This window comes from Narcine bancroftii, chromosome 2, assembly GCF_036971445.1.
Source record: "Narcine bancroftii isolate sNarBan1 chromosome 2, sNarBan1.hap1, whole genome shotgun sequence".
NCBI lineage: Eukaryota > Metazoa > Chordata > Chondrichthyes > Torpediniformes > Narcinidae > Narcine > Narcine bancroftii.
In genome coordinates, this window is record NC_091470.1 from 367,826,424 (window position 1) to 367,844,254 (window position 17,831).

Sequence of the window (17,831 nt, forward strand, 5' to 3'; positions counted from 1 at the left end):
TCATCCGATTGCACAGGTACAATCCAACGAAACAGCGTTCTTCAGTCCTCGGTTCAAAACATGCAAACACACAAGACATAACTACACTCAGACAAGCAAGACATATGCAGGAAAAGTATATCCTTGTTACTCAAGCCCTCCAATCCTAGTAGCACCAGAGTGAATTGTCCCTGCAACATTTCCAGTTTGACAATAAATTTGAACTTTGAACTTTTAATTCAAGATTCAAGGTTCGATATTCCTTTTATTGTCATGTGGATTGCATAGAAAAATTAAGATGCATTTTCATTCTGCCTGCTGTGAGGCAAACAAATGGTTGCCATGAGCATGGCCCGGCGCCCATGTACAGTAAGAGAGAAAGGGAAGCAAAAGAGAGGCCCTCCTGAGACACTGAGTGTCCGCGGATTCGCCTCCAGCACCTCCCTCAGCCCCTTCAGCTGCACAAGCTTCTGTTCGATCCATTGGCCGCCTCGAGCTCCAATCCACACCTCCGACATGGTCAGGACTCCTCCAGCATCTGAGCCCCTTTGGGAGCTCCTACTTGCCCTCAGCACCCTCTTGAATCCTAGCTCTGATACCTGGTTCCCATGAGCCGGTCTCCAGCAGCCCGTGTGTGTCCTTCAACTGCAAGTCACAAGCAGCCCACAGACTCTGAGCCACTCACTGGTCCGTTGCCATGGTCACCGTCCCTATAGGGACGTCTCCCATGCTTGACTTTCTCAACTGGGTGTGCTTTCCCTGTTTTTGTTACCCTGCGCTGGTCTGCAGCCCCACTGGAGTCTGCAACCCCCTGTGGTCTACTGCCCCGCACAGGCGCCGCCATCTTGGGCCCAGACCTCTGAGGCTGCTTGATTATTACAAACACCCTTGGCAGCTTTAACTCATTTAAAGTCTGAACAGAGTTGTCAGCATTAGAATCGGGCAGTAGGACCCTGCAGGCCATCGCTGTGTCTCCGCTCCCTGCAATCCCTGGGTCCATATTCTGCCGTTACAGGAACTCTGGTGGTACTGCCACATTTTTGATCAGATCACACTCGACTGGGGTAAAGGGGTATTTCAATTATTACATGCCTCACTTATCTCTCTATTTATTTCCTGTGCACTAAACTATTGTTATTTGGTGGGCAATAGATAACACCCACCAATAATTTTTTCCCTTTGTTATTCTTTACCTCTACCCAAATGGACTCAACATTATGCTCTTTAGATCTTATATCATCCCTCACTACTGCCTGGAGCTCCTCTTTGATTAAGAGTGCAACTCCACCTCCCTTACCATCCTGTCAATCTCTTTGCACCACCTGATACCCTTGAAAGTTTAATTCCCATTTAGGGTCACCTTGTAGCCATGTTTCCGTGATGGCGACCCAATCATAGGCATGGGTACCGATTTGCGCCTCAAGTTCACTAACCTTATTTCTAATACTGCGGGCATTCAGATAAAGTGCCCTTATGCTCTTTGTCCTTTTAATATCTAGTGACTTCTGTAACCTTTTGATTTTTCTGCCCACTATTTTTCTTTGTAATTTTCTTAACACTCTCATTGACCCGAAAACTCACTGCACCATCTGATTTTTTACTTTCTCCTCCCAACATTACTTTTCCTATTTTACTTTTCATGCCCATTACTTTATCTTCCCTACCCTTTTCCCTATCACTCTGGTTCCCATACCCCTGCCATATTAGTTTAAACCTTGCCCCACTGCTGTACCAAACGTACTTGCCAAAATGTTGACACCTTTTGGATTTAGGTGCAACCCGTCCTTCTTGTAAAGATCATGCCTTCCCCAAAAGAGATCCCAATGATCCAAGAAGCCAAATCCTTGCCTTGTACACCAGCACCTCAGCCACACGTTCATTTTCCTTATCCTTACATTCTTTTCATCACTTGAATTTGGAACAGGTAGTAATCCCGAGATCACCACCCTAGCGTTCCTGTCTTTCAGCTTTCATCCCAGCTCACTGTAATCCCCTTTCATTACCTCCTCCCTTTTCTTGACAATGTCGTTTGTACCCACATGTACCAAGACATCAGGCTGCTCTCCCTCTCCTCTCAGAATATTTTGGACCCGATTTGTGATATCTCGTCCCCTTGCACCAGGGAGGCAGCACACCATGCGGGTATACTTAGCTGGCTCACAGAACCTCCTGTCTGTACCCCTGATGATGGAGTCCCCAATAACTACTGCATTTCTCCTTTTCCTTTTCTTTTGCGCCACTTGCCAGGCTCATTGCCATTGACCTGGTGCCCATGGCCATCTTCTGTCCGGTCATCCCCCTCAACAGAATCCAACACAACATAACTGTTGCTGAGTGGGATAGTCACTGGTGTGCTCTCCATTTTTCTCGCTTTTTTCTTTCCCCCCCTGACGGTTTCCCACTTACCTGACACGGGTTCTGGAGTATTTATTGCCCTGAAAGTTGAGTCGATTAACTCCTCACTCTCACTTACAAGCCGCAGGTCATCAATCTGCAACTCCATATCCCTAATTCACTCCCTTAGTAACTACATCTCGGTACACCTGGTGCAGATGTGGCCATTTGGGAGGGTGGAGGTCACCCATTGTTCCCACATCTGACACCCAGTACAGAGCACTAACCCTACTGGCATGACTATGAATACGAAGGCAAATCACTCAGCTTACCTTTTCTCCTTGCCTGCTTTCGCTGAAGCCTGATGAGCCAAAGCCAGGAAGTCTCACTCCTTCACTGCTCCACTCCCTCACTGCGCCACTCCCTCACTGCGCCACTCCCTCACTGCGCCACTCCCTCACTGCGCCACTCCCTCACTGCGCCACTCCCTCACTGCTCCACTCACTCACTGAGCCACTCCTCACTGGCCGCTCCCTCCCCTTTCACTCCTTTTATTGGCCCCTTGACCAATTAACCCTGTCACTTTCAGCAAGCTCCTCCTCGTTTGATTCACAGCCCGACTCTCCAAGCTCCTCCTCCGACTCCCAGCCGAACCAAGTACGTTAACCGACAACCTCCGTACGTTTTGGAGGGAGCCAGGGCACCCGGACGAAACCTACGCAGGTCACAGAGAGAGCGTACAAGCTCCTTCCCGACGGCGTTGGTTTCGAACCTGGGTCGCTGTAATAGCATTGCCCTGAGCTGAACAAGATGTTGATTCAGAAAGCAAACTAATCACGAACAAGTGATCAGTAGCTGACAGCTCCAAATTTTTGTCCTAATCAATGTTTTACATTCCTTATCATTTGCAAAGACACCAGTAAAGCCTTTAGAAGTTGGTAATTAATTGCGAGGTTAATGACTGCTTGCTGTGTAAATTAATTACCAAAGCTTTTCAACAATACACACCACCCGCTATTATTAAAAGCAGCTTGCCTGTTTGATGTAAGCATTGCTTACACCAATAATTTAATAGTTGATGTTTTTCCATTAACATTTTGAAGAGCCTTTATACACTGCTTGTAAATAGCAATGCAGCCATGAAAATTTGCTTCTGGCAGATGCGTTAATGTGTTCAAGCACTCAACTCCTTTTGCAAATTAATGTTACATAGGAATAAAATTAAAAGGCTCAGCTTTCCCTGGGCTGTCCTATATGGGACCAGAAGACCATAAGGGGGTGGCACATCAGTTGGCGCAATGGCATTACAGCGCCAGTGATTGGGACTGGGGTTCGAATCCCTGGCTGTCTGTAAGGGGTGTGTGGAGAAGAAAAAAACTCCAGGGGGTTATTAACTTGGCATGCGACATCACAGGCACCAGACTTCACCCCAATCGAGGACATTGACAAGAGGCAATGTTTTTAAAAAAAAGCCTCTTTCCTCAAGGACCCCCACCACCCAGGCCATGCCCTCTTTAATCTGCAACCATCGGGGAAAAGGTACAGGAGCCCGAAGACAAATACTCAGAGATCCAAGGACAGCTTCTTCCCCTCCGCCATCAGACTCCTGAATGATCAATGAACCACAGACACTGATTTTCTCTCGCATACATTTTATTTATATAAATGTTTGCATCGTAATCCTATTGCAAAACAACAAATTTCATGAACTGTTCATACAATAAATTCTGATTCTGATCCATTTTCCCAAATTGCCCTACTGCCTGGCCTTCTCCCCATAACCTTTGAATCTCTGCCTTAAATACACCCAATGACCTGGCTTCCACAACCTCCTATGGCAACAAATTTCACAGATTCACCCAGCTCTGGCTGAAGAAATTTCTCCAAATATCTGTTCTGAGTGGATACCCTTCAATCCTGAAGTTGTGCCCTCTTGCCCTGGACTCTCCCTCTGTGGGAAACAACCTTTCTACATGTACTCTGTCCACACCTTTCAACATTTTAAATCAGTGGTCTCAACCTTTTTCTTTCCACTCACATCCCACTTTAAGTATTCCCTATGCCATCAGTGCTCTGTGATTAGTAAGGATTTGCTTAAGGTGGGATGTGAGTTGGAGGGGAAGGTTGAGAATCACTGCTCTAGACCCAATTGTTACTGAAATATTTTGCTTGAGAAAAATGGTCGTTGGCCCATTTCCTTTGGAGTTCTGAAACCGTGCACATAACGAGTACATGAGGTATGATTGAAACAGTAGTTTTTAAACTTTTTCTTTCCACCCACATCCCACCTTAAGTAATCCCTTACTAATCACAGAGCACCGATGGCATAGGAAATACTTAAAGTGGGATGTGAGCAGAAAGAAAAAGGTTGAGAAGCTCTGTTTTAAATGTTTCAATGAGATTACCCCCCCACCCCCACAATTCTCCTAAATTCTAATGAGTACAGGCCAAGACCTGTCAAACGCTCCTCATATATCCCAGAATCATCCATGTGAATCTCCACTGAACCCCCTCTTATTGTCAGCACATACCTTCTTAAATGAGGGACCAAAAATCCTCGCAATACTCCCACTGATGTCTGTAATAGCTGAGCCTTAATCTTTGTGCTGGTTTCTTATAGCAACCCCATCTCCCTTGACATCTCCATCTGGAATACACTCAATACCGAGCATCAGTGGTGTTTTTAGATTCAGTTGCCTTTTCAAACTGCAGCACCTGGGTCGCCCTCCTCAGACCCAGGTGAGGTTACCTGGTAGTCGGCACCTCCCAGTCCTTTCAAACTGCAGGCTAACTTGCTTGCTAAATCGGTAACTCGGGGGATCCTGCCCCTGTGGTGGGGTGCCATCCACACACCACAAGTCCTGCCGGAAGTCAAATCATGCAGTTCTAATGGCAGACAGGAGGGGTGTACAGACACTGGCCCTGCAACTCTGTGATGCAAAAACGGAACAGACAAGTGTTTTGAATATTGTTGTCAGTTGTATGCAGCCAGCAGTGGAAGGATCAATGTACTGCCTTGGTGACACACGCATGCAAGCACTGACGTCACCAGATTTACCGGGTAAGTCCTTTCAAATCAGTGGAGGAGAATGACCCGGGTAGGTTTTTCTGGGTTCCCAGATCACTTCCGAAGTAGGTCTGGGACCCGGGTCGAATATGACGGGTCTTGCCCAGTCAGGACCTTTCAAATTACCTGATCCTCAGTTCGTTAACCAGGTACATTGCCCATTTTGAAAGGCCTACTAGTGTTGTACAGCACATCGGCCTAACTCATCCATGCCAGCCAGGTTGTTGACTGAGCAAGTTATTTTATTTGGCCCATATCCCTCTGCCACAAGAAACCACAGGTGGTTTCCTATCAGGAAAAAAAAAGTTTACAATGAGAATCCTGTATATTATAAGGGCAGTTTCTTTCCTGCTATCATCAGGCTCGTGAATGAACCCCACAGCAGTAGAATTCTGCCACCTTTGCTCTGAACCAGCTAATCTCTTTCTGTAATTCTGCACTTCTGAACTGTGTCTTATCTGATGTACTATGTAAGAGATGGTTAACTGGGCTGCTCGCAAAACAAACTTTATCTGGGGGTGGGGGCGAAATCCTGGGGGACATTCTGAAAAAAAATTACAAAGATGGATTTTCGACAGGATCCGGGATTGTACCTTCTGGGAGACATTGGGGAACACAGTTAAAACTGTCCAAGCACCATATTCAGTCTGTGAAGGCTGCCTCGTCGGTTGGTACAGCGGTCGCGTGGAAGTCCGACTCAGCTTAGCATTGCACGATGGAATGTGCAAATGCAGGGTGGCATTCCCCAGGAGAAGGTCACTCATAACTTAAGGAAGAAGTAAGGCACATTTGCTCTACCCCGTCCCCTTTATGGGCCTTGAGGGGCAAAAAATCCCAGTCCCACGAGATACATAGAGTGAATTGGAGGGTGTGGCATAGACAACATGTTTTAATTTTAATTTTAACTTTTATTCTCATTCTCCCTTCCCATTTAATGTTTATTTAATACGGGGCCCGGTAACAGGATCTTTTTCTTACGTAGTTTTGTATATGTGTAAGTTATGGGAAAGGGGAGGGGAGGGAATAAGGGATGAGGGAAGGGAAAATGCTGGACTCAGTGAATTATATTGTGCAGAAGGAATATTTGCTTGGATTTGCGCATTAATCTTGAAAATAAATTAATTTTAAAAAACTGTCCTTTTGTAAGTGTGGCTATAAACTTGAACCTTTCTTATCCAAGAACCTGTCCAAATTTCTTTTATGAGAAAGAACCTTCAATTTGAGGAAAAAGTTACATTTTAAAGCAGCACGGTAAACAGGCCATTCTGGCCCTCGAGTCTGTACTGCCAAATTACACGTAACCCCCCCAGTACGTTTCGAATGGAGCCCCGCCCCCAAAGGAAACCTGCATGGACACGGGTGTGGTGTAACACTAATGGTGGGACATCGAGTGGGCCGATGATGTCACGGGGTGGGATTTCCGCATCCAGGAGAGTTATGCGTCTGACGGGCTCGGGAGTAGCGGGAGATGCCTGCGCGTGTAGATATTCCCTAAAGGTATGTTAAAATAAAGCAAGTTATGAATGCAACTCTGGGCTCAAGGTAGTTTTTGTTACGAGCGTGTTTGAACCAACACAACAATGGGGAGAATGTACACACTGCTTAGAGACAGCATGGGATTTGAATGTGCTGCCCTCAGGACCCTTTTAAATCTTCCCCATGCCCTCAAGTTTTAGGTTCCTCCACCCTGGGAAGAAGACGGCGATCATTCATATGAACATAGGAAGTAGGAACAGGAGTAGGCCAAAAATGGCCCATCGAGCCTGCTCCGCCATTCAATACGATCATGGCTGATCTAATTTATGACCTAACTCTACCGACCTGCCTTCTCCCCATATCCCCTAATTCCTCTATCATGTAAAAATTTATCTAACCGAATTTTAAATATGTTTAATGAGGCAGCCTCAACCACTTCGCTGGTTAGAGAATTCCAAACATTCACTACTCTCTGGGAAAAACGATTTTTCCTCATCTCTGTCCTAAATCTACTCCCCCGAATCTTGAGACTGTGTCCTCTCGTTTTAGTTTCCCCAGCCAGCTCAAAAAATCTTCCTCCATCTATCCGATCCATACCCTTCATAATCCTATATGTTTCTATAAGATCTCCTCTCATTCTTCTGAAGTCGAGCGAATACAATCCTAGACGATTGAATCTTTCATCATAAGTCAACCCCTTCATCCCAGGGATCAACCTAGTAAACCTCCTCTGGACCGTCTCCAAAGCCAGTATACACTTCCTCAAATATGGAGACCAGAACTGGACACAGTACTCCAGGTGCGGTCTCACCAGTACCTTATACAGTTGCAACATGACCTCCCTACTCCTGAATTCAATTCCTCTAGCGATGAAGGCCAACATTCCATTTGCCTTCTTAATAAACCTGCTGCACCTTTTTGCGATTCATGCACAAGCCCTCCCAAGTCCCTCTGCACAACAGCATGTTGTAGTTTTTCACCCTTTAAGTAATATTCAGCTCTTTTATTTTTTTGCCAAAGTGGATAACCTCACACTTACTAACATTGTACTCCATCTGCCAGACCTTTGTCCACTCATCCAGCTTAACTCTATCCCTCTACAGACTCTCCACATCCTCATTACAATTTTCTCTTCCACTCAATTTGGTGTCATCCGCAAACTTGGCTGCACCACATTTTGTCCCCTCCTCCAAGTCATCAATGTAAATGATGAACAGTTGTGGGCCTAACACTGACCCCTGCGGCACCCCACTTACCACTCTCTGCCAACCTGAAAAACTCCCACTTATCCTGACTCTCTGCCTCCTGTCAGACAATCAATTTTCGATCCAGGCCAATAGACTTCCCCGGACTCCACTTTCCTGTAACTTACTGATAAGTCTCTTGTGCGGCACCTTATTAACGCTTTCTGGAACCCCAGCTTTCTGTGCTCTAGGAAACACAGTCCAAGCCGACCCACCCTCTTCCTTATATCTCAAGGTAACCACATTGTTTCTACAGCTGGGATGACCAGACCTGCGTGCAATACTCCAACATGGTCTCACCAATGTTTCATAATGAGATGTGCTCCTGTACTCGGTGCCCTGGTTGATGAAGGTTAGCCCATGAAATGACAACTTCAAAAGCCCCCTGCCCTCTGCACGAAGAAATTTAATTTCACCTCAGTCCTGAATGGCCTTTGTTTGGGGCCCTTGGCTCAATAGGAGCAGAAATAGGCTATTCAGCCCATCGAGTCTGCCCCGCCATTTAATCATGAGCTTGTGGCCACTGGAATCACAGTGGGAGTGAATCTTAACGGATTTACTCTGCAAAACCCGCGCAACCTTTTAAAGCCCCTTTTAGACAGAATCAGACACACACAAGGTAAAGACTGTACAACAGGCTTTAATCCACGAAGACTTCCACAGAGCCAGGCTGGCTGTGGCTACAGCAACTCTGTGTGAGGCCTCGGGAGGCCGGCGCAAGCTCATATCCCGGAGGGTGATTGACACCCTCCAGGGTGGGGCTTGATCCATTCAGGCCAACTGATTGACAGCCGGCCAGGTGTTGTCCTGTCCCCTTACACTCCATTTTGGCGCAATCGTCGATCTGACCCACACCAGGACCCACAGGCTGGGTGCCTCCCACAGTGACGTTCTCCCCAGCTCGGCCTGGTGCTGCAGCTGCAGTGTGAAAGGGCCATGAGGGAGCCTGGGGGAATCTAGAATTGAAGGCTTCGACGTGCAGGGCTGCTGCTTCCAGGGTTTGGATCACTTCCACTGTCCTGGTTAGGGTATAGATGTTGTCTTCCAGCAGCTTCTGCCGGATGGCCCTCGAGTGTAGCTCTTGGACAAAGGCATCCCGTATCAGCCTCTCGACCTCCTCTACACCTACTCTGGGTTCAGCCAGACACGGTTGGGCCAACTCTCACAAGTGTCCCAAGTAAGACTTAGCTGTCTCCCCGGGTTGCTGGGCTCGGGTGTTGAGGAGGTACCTTGCACAGACCACATTCATGGGGGGCTTGTACAAGTTCTCGAGAGTGTCCATTGCGCTCTTGTACGTGGAGCAGCCTTTGGTTACCTGGAAGGAGCGGGGACCCAGCTTTGACCAGAGTAGGACCAGCCTCTTCCGATAAAAGTTCAGGATGTCACCCTCATGTGCCTCAATGATTGCCTCGACCACGTGCTGCCAGATCTCGAAGCGTGTCCGGGCTTCCGGGTGGCGTGGGTCAACCTCAAGGCTCCCTGCGCACAGGAGTTTTTCCATAGCCACCGTGGGAAAATTTGTGGATTAAATTGTGGTTCACTGTTAGCCAGAATCAGACACACACAAGGTAAAGACTGTACAACAGGCTTTAATCCACAAAGACTTCCACAGATCCAGGCTGCAGCAAGTCTGAGTGAGGCCTCGGGAGGACGGCGCAGGCTAATATCCCAAAGGGTGATTGACAACCGACTAGGTGGGGCTTGATTCATTCAGGCCGACTGATTGACAGCCGGCCAGGTGTTGTCCTGTCCCCTTATACTCCTGCAGGTACAGAGGTTGCCCCCTGCAGTAGGCCGGTGGTGGACCACCACATCCTCTGAATCATGTGTCTGACATGCGCTGATGTCATCGTGCACTGACAACAAATGGCCAGTTCGATGCCCTCTGGGCGTTGTAGTGCTGCCGTAGTGCCGCTACACGCTGATCCATTTCCCCACTCCGCCCCACTGCTCAGCCTTCTCCCCATTTCCTTTGATGCCCTGGCTAATCAAGAACCTATCAATCTCTGCCTTAAATACGCCCAATGACCTGGCCTCCACAACCGTCCATGGCAACAAATTCCACAGACCCTCTGGCTGAAGAAATCCCTGCACATTTCTGTTCTAAGCCAATGCCCCTAAGTCCTAAAGTTGTGCCCTTTTCAAACCATATCTAGCACCGTAACAATTTTATTTTAATTGAAATCATTTCTCATTTTTCTAAACTCAGATTACAGACTTGGTTTGCTTGATCTCTCCTCCGGAGATAAATCTTCCATCACAAGATTCACCTTGGTGAACTTCCATTGCACTCCAGCTACCACAAGCATTAGAACCTCTATGCAATATTACCAGTGAGATCTCACTTCTGCTCACTGCAATTAGAGCAAGTTGTCTTGACATTTCTACTCCAATCCTAACCATATAACAATTACAGTACGGAAACAAGCCATATCGGCCCTTCTAGTCCACACTGATTTCCTCTAGTCCCACCTACCTGCTCCCTGCCCACAACCCTCCAACCCCCTCACATCCAAGCCCTCATCCAACCTTCTCTTAAATGACAAAATTGACCCTGCTGCAACCATCTCTTCTGGATAGATTGTGATAGAGAAAACAACAAATAACTGCGAGTGATGGAATCTTAACCCAACAAAGAAAAGGTGGAGAGACTCAATGAACCAGGCAGTATTTGTGAGGAGAAATGCTCGGTCAATGTTTCGGGACAGGACCCTTTGCTGGGACTAAATATGGGAAGGATTACATGGGTCAGCACCACATCATGAACCGAAGGGTTTGTACTGTGCTGTAATGTTCTGTGTTTCTATGTAAGTCTTGATGAAGGGTTCTGACCCAAAGCAGTGACCATTCCTTCTCTCCCACTGATGGTGCTCGACCTGCTGTGTTCTTCCAGCCGGTTGTGTTTCGCTTCAGATTTCAGCATCTGCAGGCTCCAGGGTGTCTCCAAGCCGGATGGAAAGTTCACCTTCATGAGTTACTGGCCATTTGGGCCACCTGTTCCTTTCTAGCATTAAAGCCTCACTGGAAACCCCTCCATCTCATCTCCCTCTCTCTCTTGCGTGTTTCTATCAGCAGTAACATTACCCAGATTCAACATGCCTCCTTGCGTAGAGGACCATGAAATGGTCCTCAGTAAATTTTGGGTGCAGTGATGAAGTTGAGAGGTTACAGTAACATCATCAATTCCCTGAGACTTGGTTACAGCCAGTGTCAGGCCCTGAAAACAGATTACAATTTTAAATAAATGCCCTGCATTGCTTCAACTTTGTAATATCTCCCCATGGTGTCAAATCCTCACATTGTACCTTGAATAATGATGGCAACAAAACATTATTGGAACATAAAATGAATAGTCAGCTTCATCGAGAAGCACTCTTCCAGATGTACCTAGCATTGTATTTGTCAGGTGTGGGCATGCCAAGAGATTTTTCATTTATTCTCTTTTAAATCTAATTTAAATTCAAAGATACAGCACAGTTTTAGGCCTTTCCGGTCCACAAGCCCCCACTGCCAAATACACCCATGTGACCAATTAACTTCCCAACTCTATGTCTTTGGATCGTGGGAGGAAACTGGAGAGCCTCTGAGTAAAATAAATTCCACCACATCTCTGTTCTAAAGGGACATGTTTGAATTCTGAGGCTGTGCCCCCAGTCCCAGACTCCCCCACCGTAGGAAACACCCTCTCCACATCTGCTCTATCTAGGCTTTTCAACATTTGAGATGTTTCAATGAGATCCCTCCCCCCCGCCCCGTTCTTCTAAACTCCAGCAAGTACAGTCCCACATCCATCAAACGCTCCCTCATATGAAAACCCTTTCATTCTGTAGATCGTCCTTCTGAACCTCCTCTGGACCCTCTTTAAAGGTTAAAACCTGTTTTTTTGATTTTTAGTTAATTTTGTACCTATCCCTTTAAGAAAAAGTATTGTTTGTAGCGTTCCCATCGTGACTATGGCATATGCTGTAATATCTGAGTGGACTAAGAACTTGTCCCTATAACCATCTACAGCACAGAAACAGGCCAGTTTGGCCCTACTAGTTCGTGCCGAACATCTTCCCCCACTTAGTCCCACTCATCCGCACCAGCCCATAGCCCTCCTCACCCCTCCCGTCCATATACCTATCCAACCTTTCCTTGAATATTAAAATCGATCTCGCTTCTACCACCACCGCTGGAAGTTCACACCACTCTTCTGCATGAAGAAATTTGAATCTCCCCCATTCTCAGTGGAAAAAGCCTGTCCACGTTGACTCTATCTGTCCCCCTTATCATTTTGAATACCTCTATCAAATCACCCCTCAACCTTCTACGCTCTAAGGAATAAAGTCCCAGCCTGCTCAACCTTTCCCTGTAACTCAAACCCTGAAACCCCGGCAACATTCTCGTAAACCTCCTCTGCACTCTCTCTCTATTCCGTTCATATCCTTTCTGTAATTCGGCGACCAAAATTGCACACAGTGTTGGAAATTTGGCCTCACCAATACTTTATACAATTTCAACATAACATCTCAACTCCTCTTCTAACTGTACTATATCACCCTGATAATCTTCCTCGCTGTCCACAACACCACCAACTTTTGTATCACCTGCAAATTTACTAATCCAATTTGCCACCCCATCATCCATATATATGACAAACAGCAGTGGGCCCAGTACTGATCCCTGAGGCATTCTTCGACGAAGCATGAAAGAGGCGTGAACTCAAGATACTTTTCTTATTTCATCTTATAATGTTTTATTTTGCCTATTTCTTCTTGTATCTTTTAAAGTTGAATTTCGTTATCATTATATAGAACTTTTTTTTCATTTTTATGAAAATCTCAATGTGAAGTTATGCAAAATATTTATCTGTTTTATCAATGAATTAAAGCTACTGACAGACGCATCTATGAAGTCTGGTTTATTGCATTAATAAGGTAGTAATTTGGAATATCGTCCACACTTTTTGAAGATGACACATTTTGAAATTGGGAAATACTAGCACATGGAAAGGGTCGTCTTTACCCTCCCTAATGCCAACACATCCTTCCTTCGGTAAGAGGCCCAGAACTGCCTACTCTACTCCAAGAGTGGTCTGACCAATGCCTTGTAAAGCCCCAACATTATATCCTGCTTTTATATTCTCTCCCTCTCCAAAGGTTTTCCTTCCCATTGATTCAACAGCCAAGTTAACCTGATCGTTATCCAATTGCTGTCAATTGGGTTAGTGGGTCTGTGCCAATATTACACCAATTTTCATTGATAATAATGGTTAGCACAGAACCAGTGACCCTGATTCGAATCCTGTGCTACCTGTAAGGAGTTTGCACGTACTCCCTGGGTGCTCCCATTTCCTTCCACATTTCAAAGGGGTTAAAAAATTAATGGATGTATTTGGGGGGTGGGGAGTGGGTGTGGGCTCATGGTCCAGAGGGAATGTTACTGTGCTGTATGAAAAAAATATGCAAATGAATATCCCAATGGCTGTAAACCATATAAGGGCCAGAAGGAGTGCAGTTCCAACAACACCAAAGAACAACATCGTTCAGAATCAAGCTCGATGGCTCACCTTCTGTCTTTCCCAAGTACTCGTCTTCTCCCGCACTGACGCACAGAATGCAGTCCCTACCCTCCACCTGTCCCACTGAGATGAACAAGGGCATCTGGAGCAGGGGCCACTACCACCCCCTGCAGATTCCCCTCCACATCGCACGCCTCCCCGTCTCGGAATGACACCGGCCTTCCTTCGATTGATGCTGGGTCTAAGTGCTCGAACTCACTCCTGAGGCTACTGATGCCCATCTTGACAACCCTTTGCAGGAGGCATAACAGAGAGGGTCCTATCCGGCTGCATCTCTGTGTGGGGACGGTAGTGGCAGTGGCAAAGCATCGGACCGGAACTCAATACAGAGGATCATCAAAATGGCCAAGAAGATCCCTGAGGTCTCCCTTTCCTCGAGAGATGCCATTCATTGGGAGCATTAGATAAATCAGACTCAAGGAATTAAAGAAGACATCTCGCACACAGTGTCTTCAACCCATTACCATCAATGAGGAAGTACAGGATCACTGAAATCAGGAATGAGAGAATAGGATAAAGCTTCCTCCCACAGGCTGTGAAACTATTGAACCGTGTCCTGTAACAGGGAGAAATATCCTAAATATTTATATATATTAATTTGATGATTTATGCAATCCTGCACCGCTGCAACCGTGTCTGCCTGTCCCGCATCGGACTTGTCAGCCACAAACGAGCCTGCAGCTGACGTGGACATTACCCCTCCATAAATCTTCATCTGCGAAGCCAAGCCAAAGATGTGCTGTGTATTGTGAGTTTTTTTTCGTGCACCACAGCCTGGAGAGATGCTGGTTCATCGGGTTGTGCATGTACAATGAGATGATATTAAACTTGAACATGAGATCCACACCAGGACTACAAAAGAACATCCCCACACCTTCTCAAGGCCAGTTGGATTTGGCCTTCCGGACACCCAGATCTTAAAATATACTCAGCAAATAGAAAGAAGGGACATAGGGTCTAAAGTGGTAGAATCAGTATAGGTTGAATGAAGAAATGTCAAGGGTAAAAAGACCGTATTGGCAGTTATATACAGGCCCCCAAACAGCAGCCAGAAAGTGTACTATGAGTTACAGCTGGAAATAGAAAGGACATGTCACAGGGTAATATCAAAATAATTATGGGGGATTTTAACATGGCAGGGGATTGGGGAGGACAGGAAATTACTGGATCCCCGGAGAGAAAATTTGTAGAAAACCTAAGAGATGGCTTTTTTTGAACAGCCTGTTGAGAAGCCCACCAGGGGATCCACAGTTCTGGATTGGGTCATGTGCAATGAACCTGAAGTCATTAGGGAGTTAAAGACTGTGGAACCTCGAGGAAGCAGTAACCATAACATGGTTGAATTTAATTTCAAATTTGAAAAGGAAAAAATGTTATCGGATGTATCAATTTTCCAGAGGAATAAAGGAAGTTACGGTGGTTTTGAAAGGAACTGGCTCATCGACTGGAAAAGCAAACTAGTCGGAGGAACAGAGCAGGATTGGAATATATTTTTGCAAATAATAAAAGCCATGTAGGATAGATATAGTTCAAGGAAAAGGAAAATAGACAAAGGGAAGATGGTACCAATGTGGCGAACAAAAGTGAAGGCCAAGATCAAAGCAAAGGGGAGGGCAGACAAGGAAGCGAAAACTAGTGGGGAATGAGGGGATTGGGATTCCTTTAGAAACTCACAGAAAGAGACAGAAGGAAAGAAAAGATAAGATGAAAGGAGATTGGCAAACAATATAGAAGGAGATACTAAGAGTCTTTTTAATTATATAAAGAATAAAAGAGAGTCACGTGTTGACATAGGACCGATAGAAAATAATACTGGGGACGTTGTAATGGGATATAAAGTGATAGCAGAAGAACTAAATCAATATTTTACATCAATCTTCACCGTGGAAGACATTAGTAGTATCCTTGACAGGCAGAGGCTTCAGGGAGTGGAGTTAGATACAGTTAAGATTACTAGAGAAATTGTGCTCGGCAAAGATTGATAAATCTCCCAGACCGGATGAAGTGCACCCACGGGTTCTAAAAGAGGTGGCCTTGGAGATTGTGGACCCATTGGTGATGATCTTCCAGAAATCAATAGACTCTGGCGTGATTCCAGGGGGTTGGATGGTTGTGAATGTGGTTCTGTTGTTTAAGAAAGGTGGGAAACATAAAAATGGACATGTGTGAGAGGATAGGTCCAAGTCAGCATGGTTTTTTAAAGGGTAGATCCTACCTGATCAACCTATTAGAGTTTTTTAAAAATAAATCTCAAGTAGTACAGACAAAGGGGAGACCGTGGATGTTGTATATTTGGATTTTCAAAAGGCTTTTGATAAGGTGCCGCATGTTCGACTGATAAATAAGATGAAAGTCCATGGAATTACAGGGATGCTATTAGACTGCATAGAAAATTGGCTGTTAGGCAGGAAGCAAAGGGTTGAAATTAAGGGATCTCATCAGGATGGTTGCCTATAACTAGTGGTGTTCCGCAGGGGTCGGTCTTGGGGCCACTGCTGTTTACAATTCATACTAACAATTTGGATTATGGAATAAATGGTTTTATGGCCAAATTTGCAGATGACACCAAGAAAGGTGGCGGAGTAGAAAGTGTAGTGGAAACCATAAAGTTGCAGAAGGACATAGATAGATTAGGAGACTGGGCAAATATATGGCAGATGAGATACAACGTTGAGAAATGTACGGTTCTACATTTTGGCAATAGAAAAAAACAGGCTGGATGGGGAGAGAATTCAAACCTCAGAAGGGCAAAGGAACCTGGGTGTCCTCGCTTAGGGAAACCTAAAGGTTAATGACCAGGTGGGATTGGTTGTGAAGAAAGCGAATGCTATGTTGGCATCATTTCGAGAGGAATAGTGTACAAAGAGTAAAGAGGTGTTGATGAGGCTCTCTGGCACACTGGTGAGACCTCATGTGGAGTATTGTGTGCAGTTTTGGGCCCGTATCTTAGAAAGGATGCGATGTTGTTGGAGAGAGTGCAGAGGAGATTTACTAGGATGATTCCCAGAATGCAAGGGCTGACGTATGAGGAGCGTTTTGACAGAGAGGATGTCAATAAGATGTTTCCCTTGATGGATGAATCGAGGACAAGGGGGGGGGGGGGGGGGGGGAGGGTCACAGTCTTAAAATTAGAAGTTATCCATTTTAAACAGAGATGAGGAAGAACTTCTTTAGTCTTGGATCTGTGGAACTCACTGCCGGATATAGCGGTGGAGGCCAAATAATTGGGAGAATTTAAACAGGAAATGGATATCTCATTAGTAAGGGTATCAACGGATAAGGGCGAAAGGCTGGAAATTGGAACTAGCTACGAGCATAGTTCAGCTTAGTGTAGAGTCACGGAACAGACTCGATGGGCCTAGTGGCCTGCTTCTGCTCCTTTATCTTGTGATCTTGTGAAGTAAAAGAGAAAGTGTTCTTTCTTTTAATCATAAATCAAGCTCTGAGAGCATTGCAGAATTGTAAAATTATTGAAAATCACAGCATGGAAACAGGCCAGTGACCTGACCGAGAAGCTCACATCTGTATTGATCCCATCACCCAGCATTTAGTCAGAGGCCATTCAGAACTTGTTAAACGTTGTCAGTGGCTCTGGCAGCGTGCTCCAGGTACCTCCACTGTAGTGAATTGAGTTGAAGAAGGTAAGTCATTGCTAATGCCATTCGGCAGGCGAGTGCCCAGATGGAAGATCAGGCATTGTTTCTCCAGTTTACAGGTGGTCTCAGTGAGATTTCTGCAGTTTCTGTTCACCTCTGCCTTCCCTTTCCCCCTTGCCTCCTTTCCCCAGTTCTCCACCCCTTCCCTCTCCATTCACAGATCCATCCCTCCTACCCATGCTTCCTGAAGTGCCCTCCCTTCTCCACTTATTACCTCCTGTCTTTGGGATCGTGGAACCTCCCCCTTCCCCCCCACCTCCTATTTTGTTTAGGGACCTGCCTACGTGTTGCGAAAACTTTGTTGAAGGACTCAGGCCCAAAACATTGGTTATGCCACCTTCAGGTGGCCTGAACACCCCATTGTAAAGCCGCATATTCCCCTCCCAGACAGTATTCATCTGAATGCGCTGAAAGCGCCTCCGAGGCACTGACACCAACCCTCCTGGGGGAGGGATAATTGGCGGAGTGCCAGGCTCCGCCAAGACAGGGGTGCTGGGCGGGGGTCGTCGGGG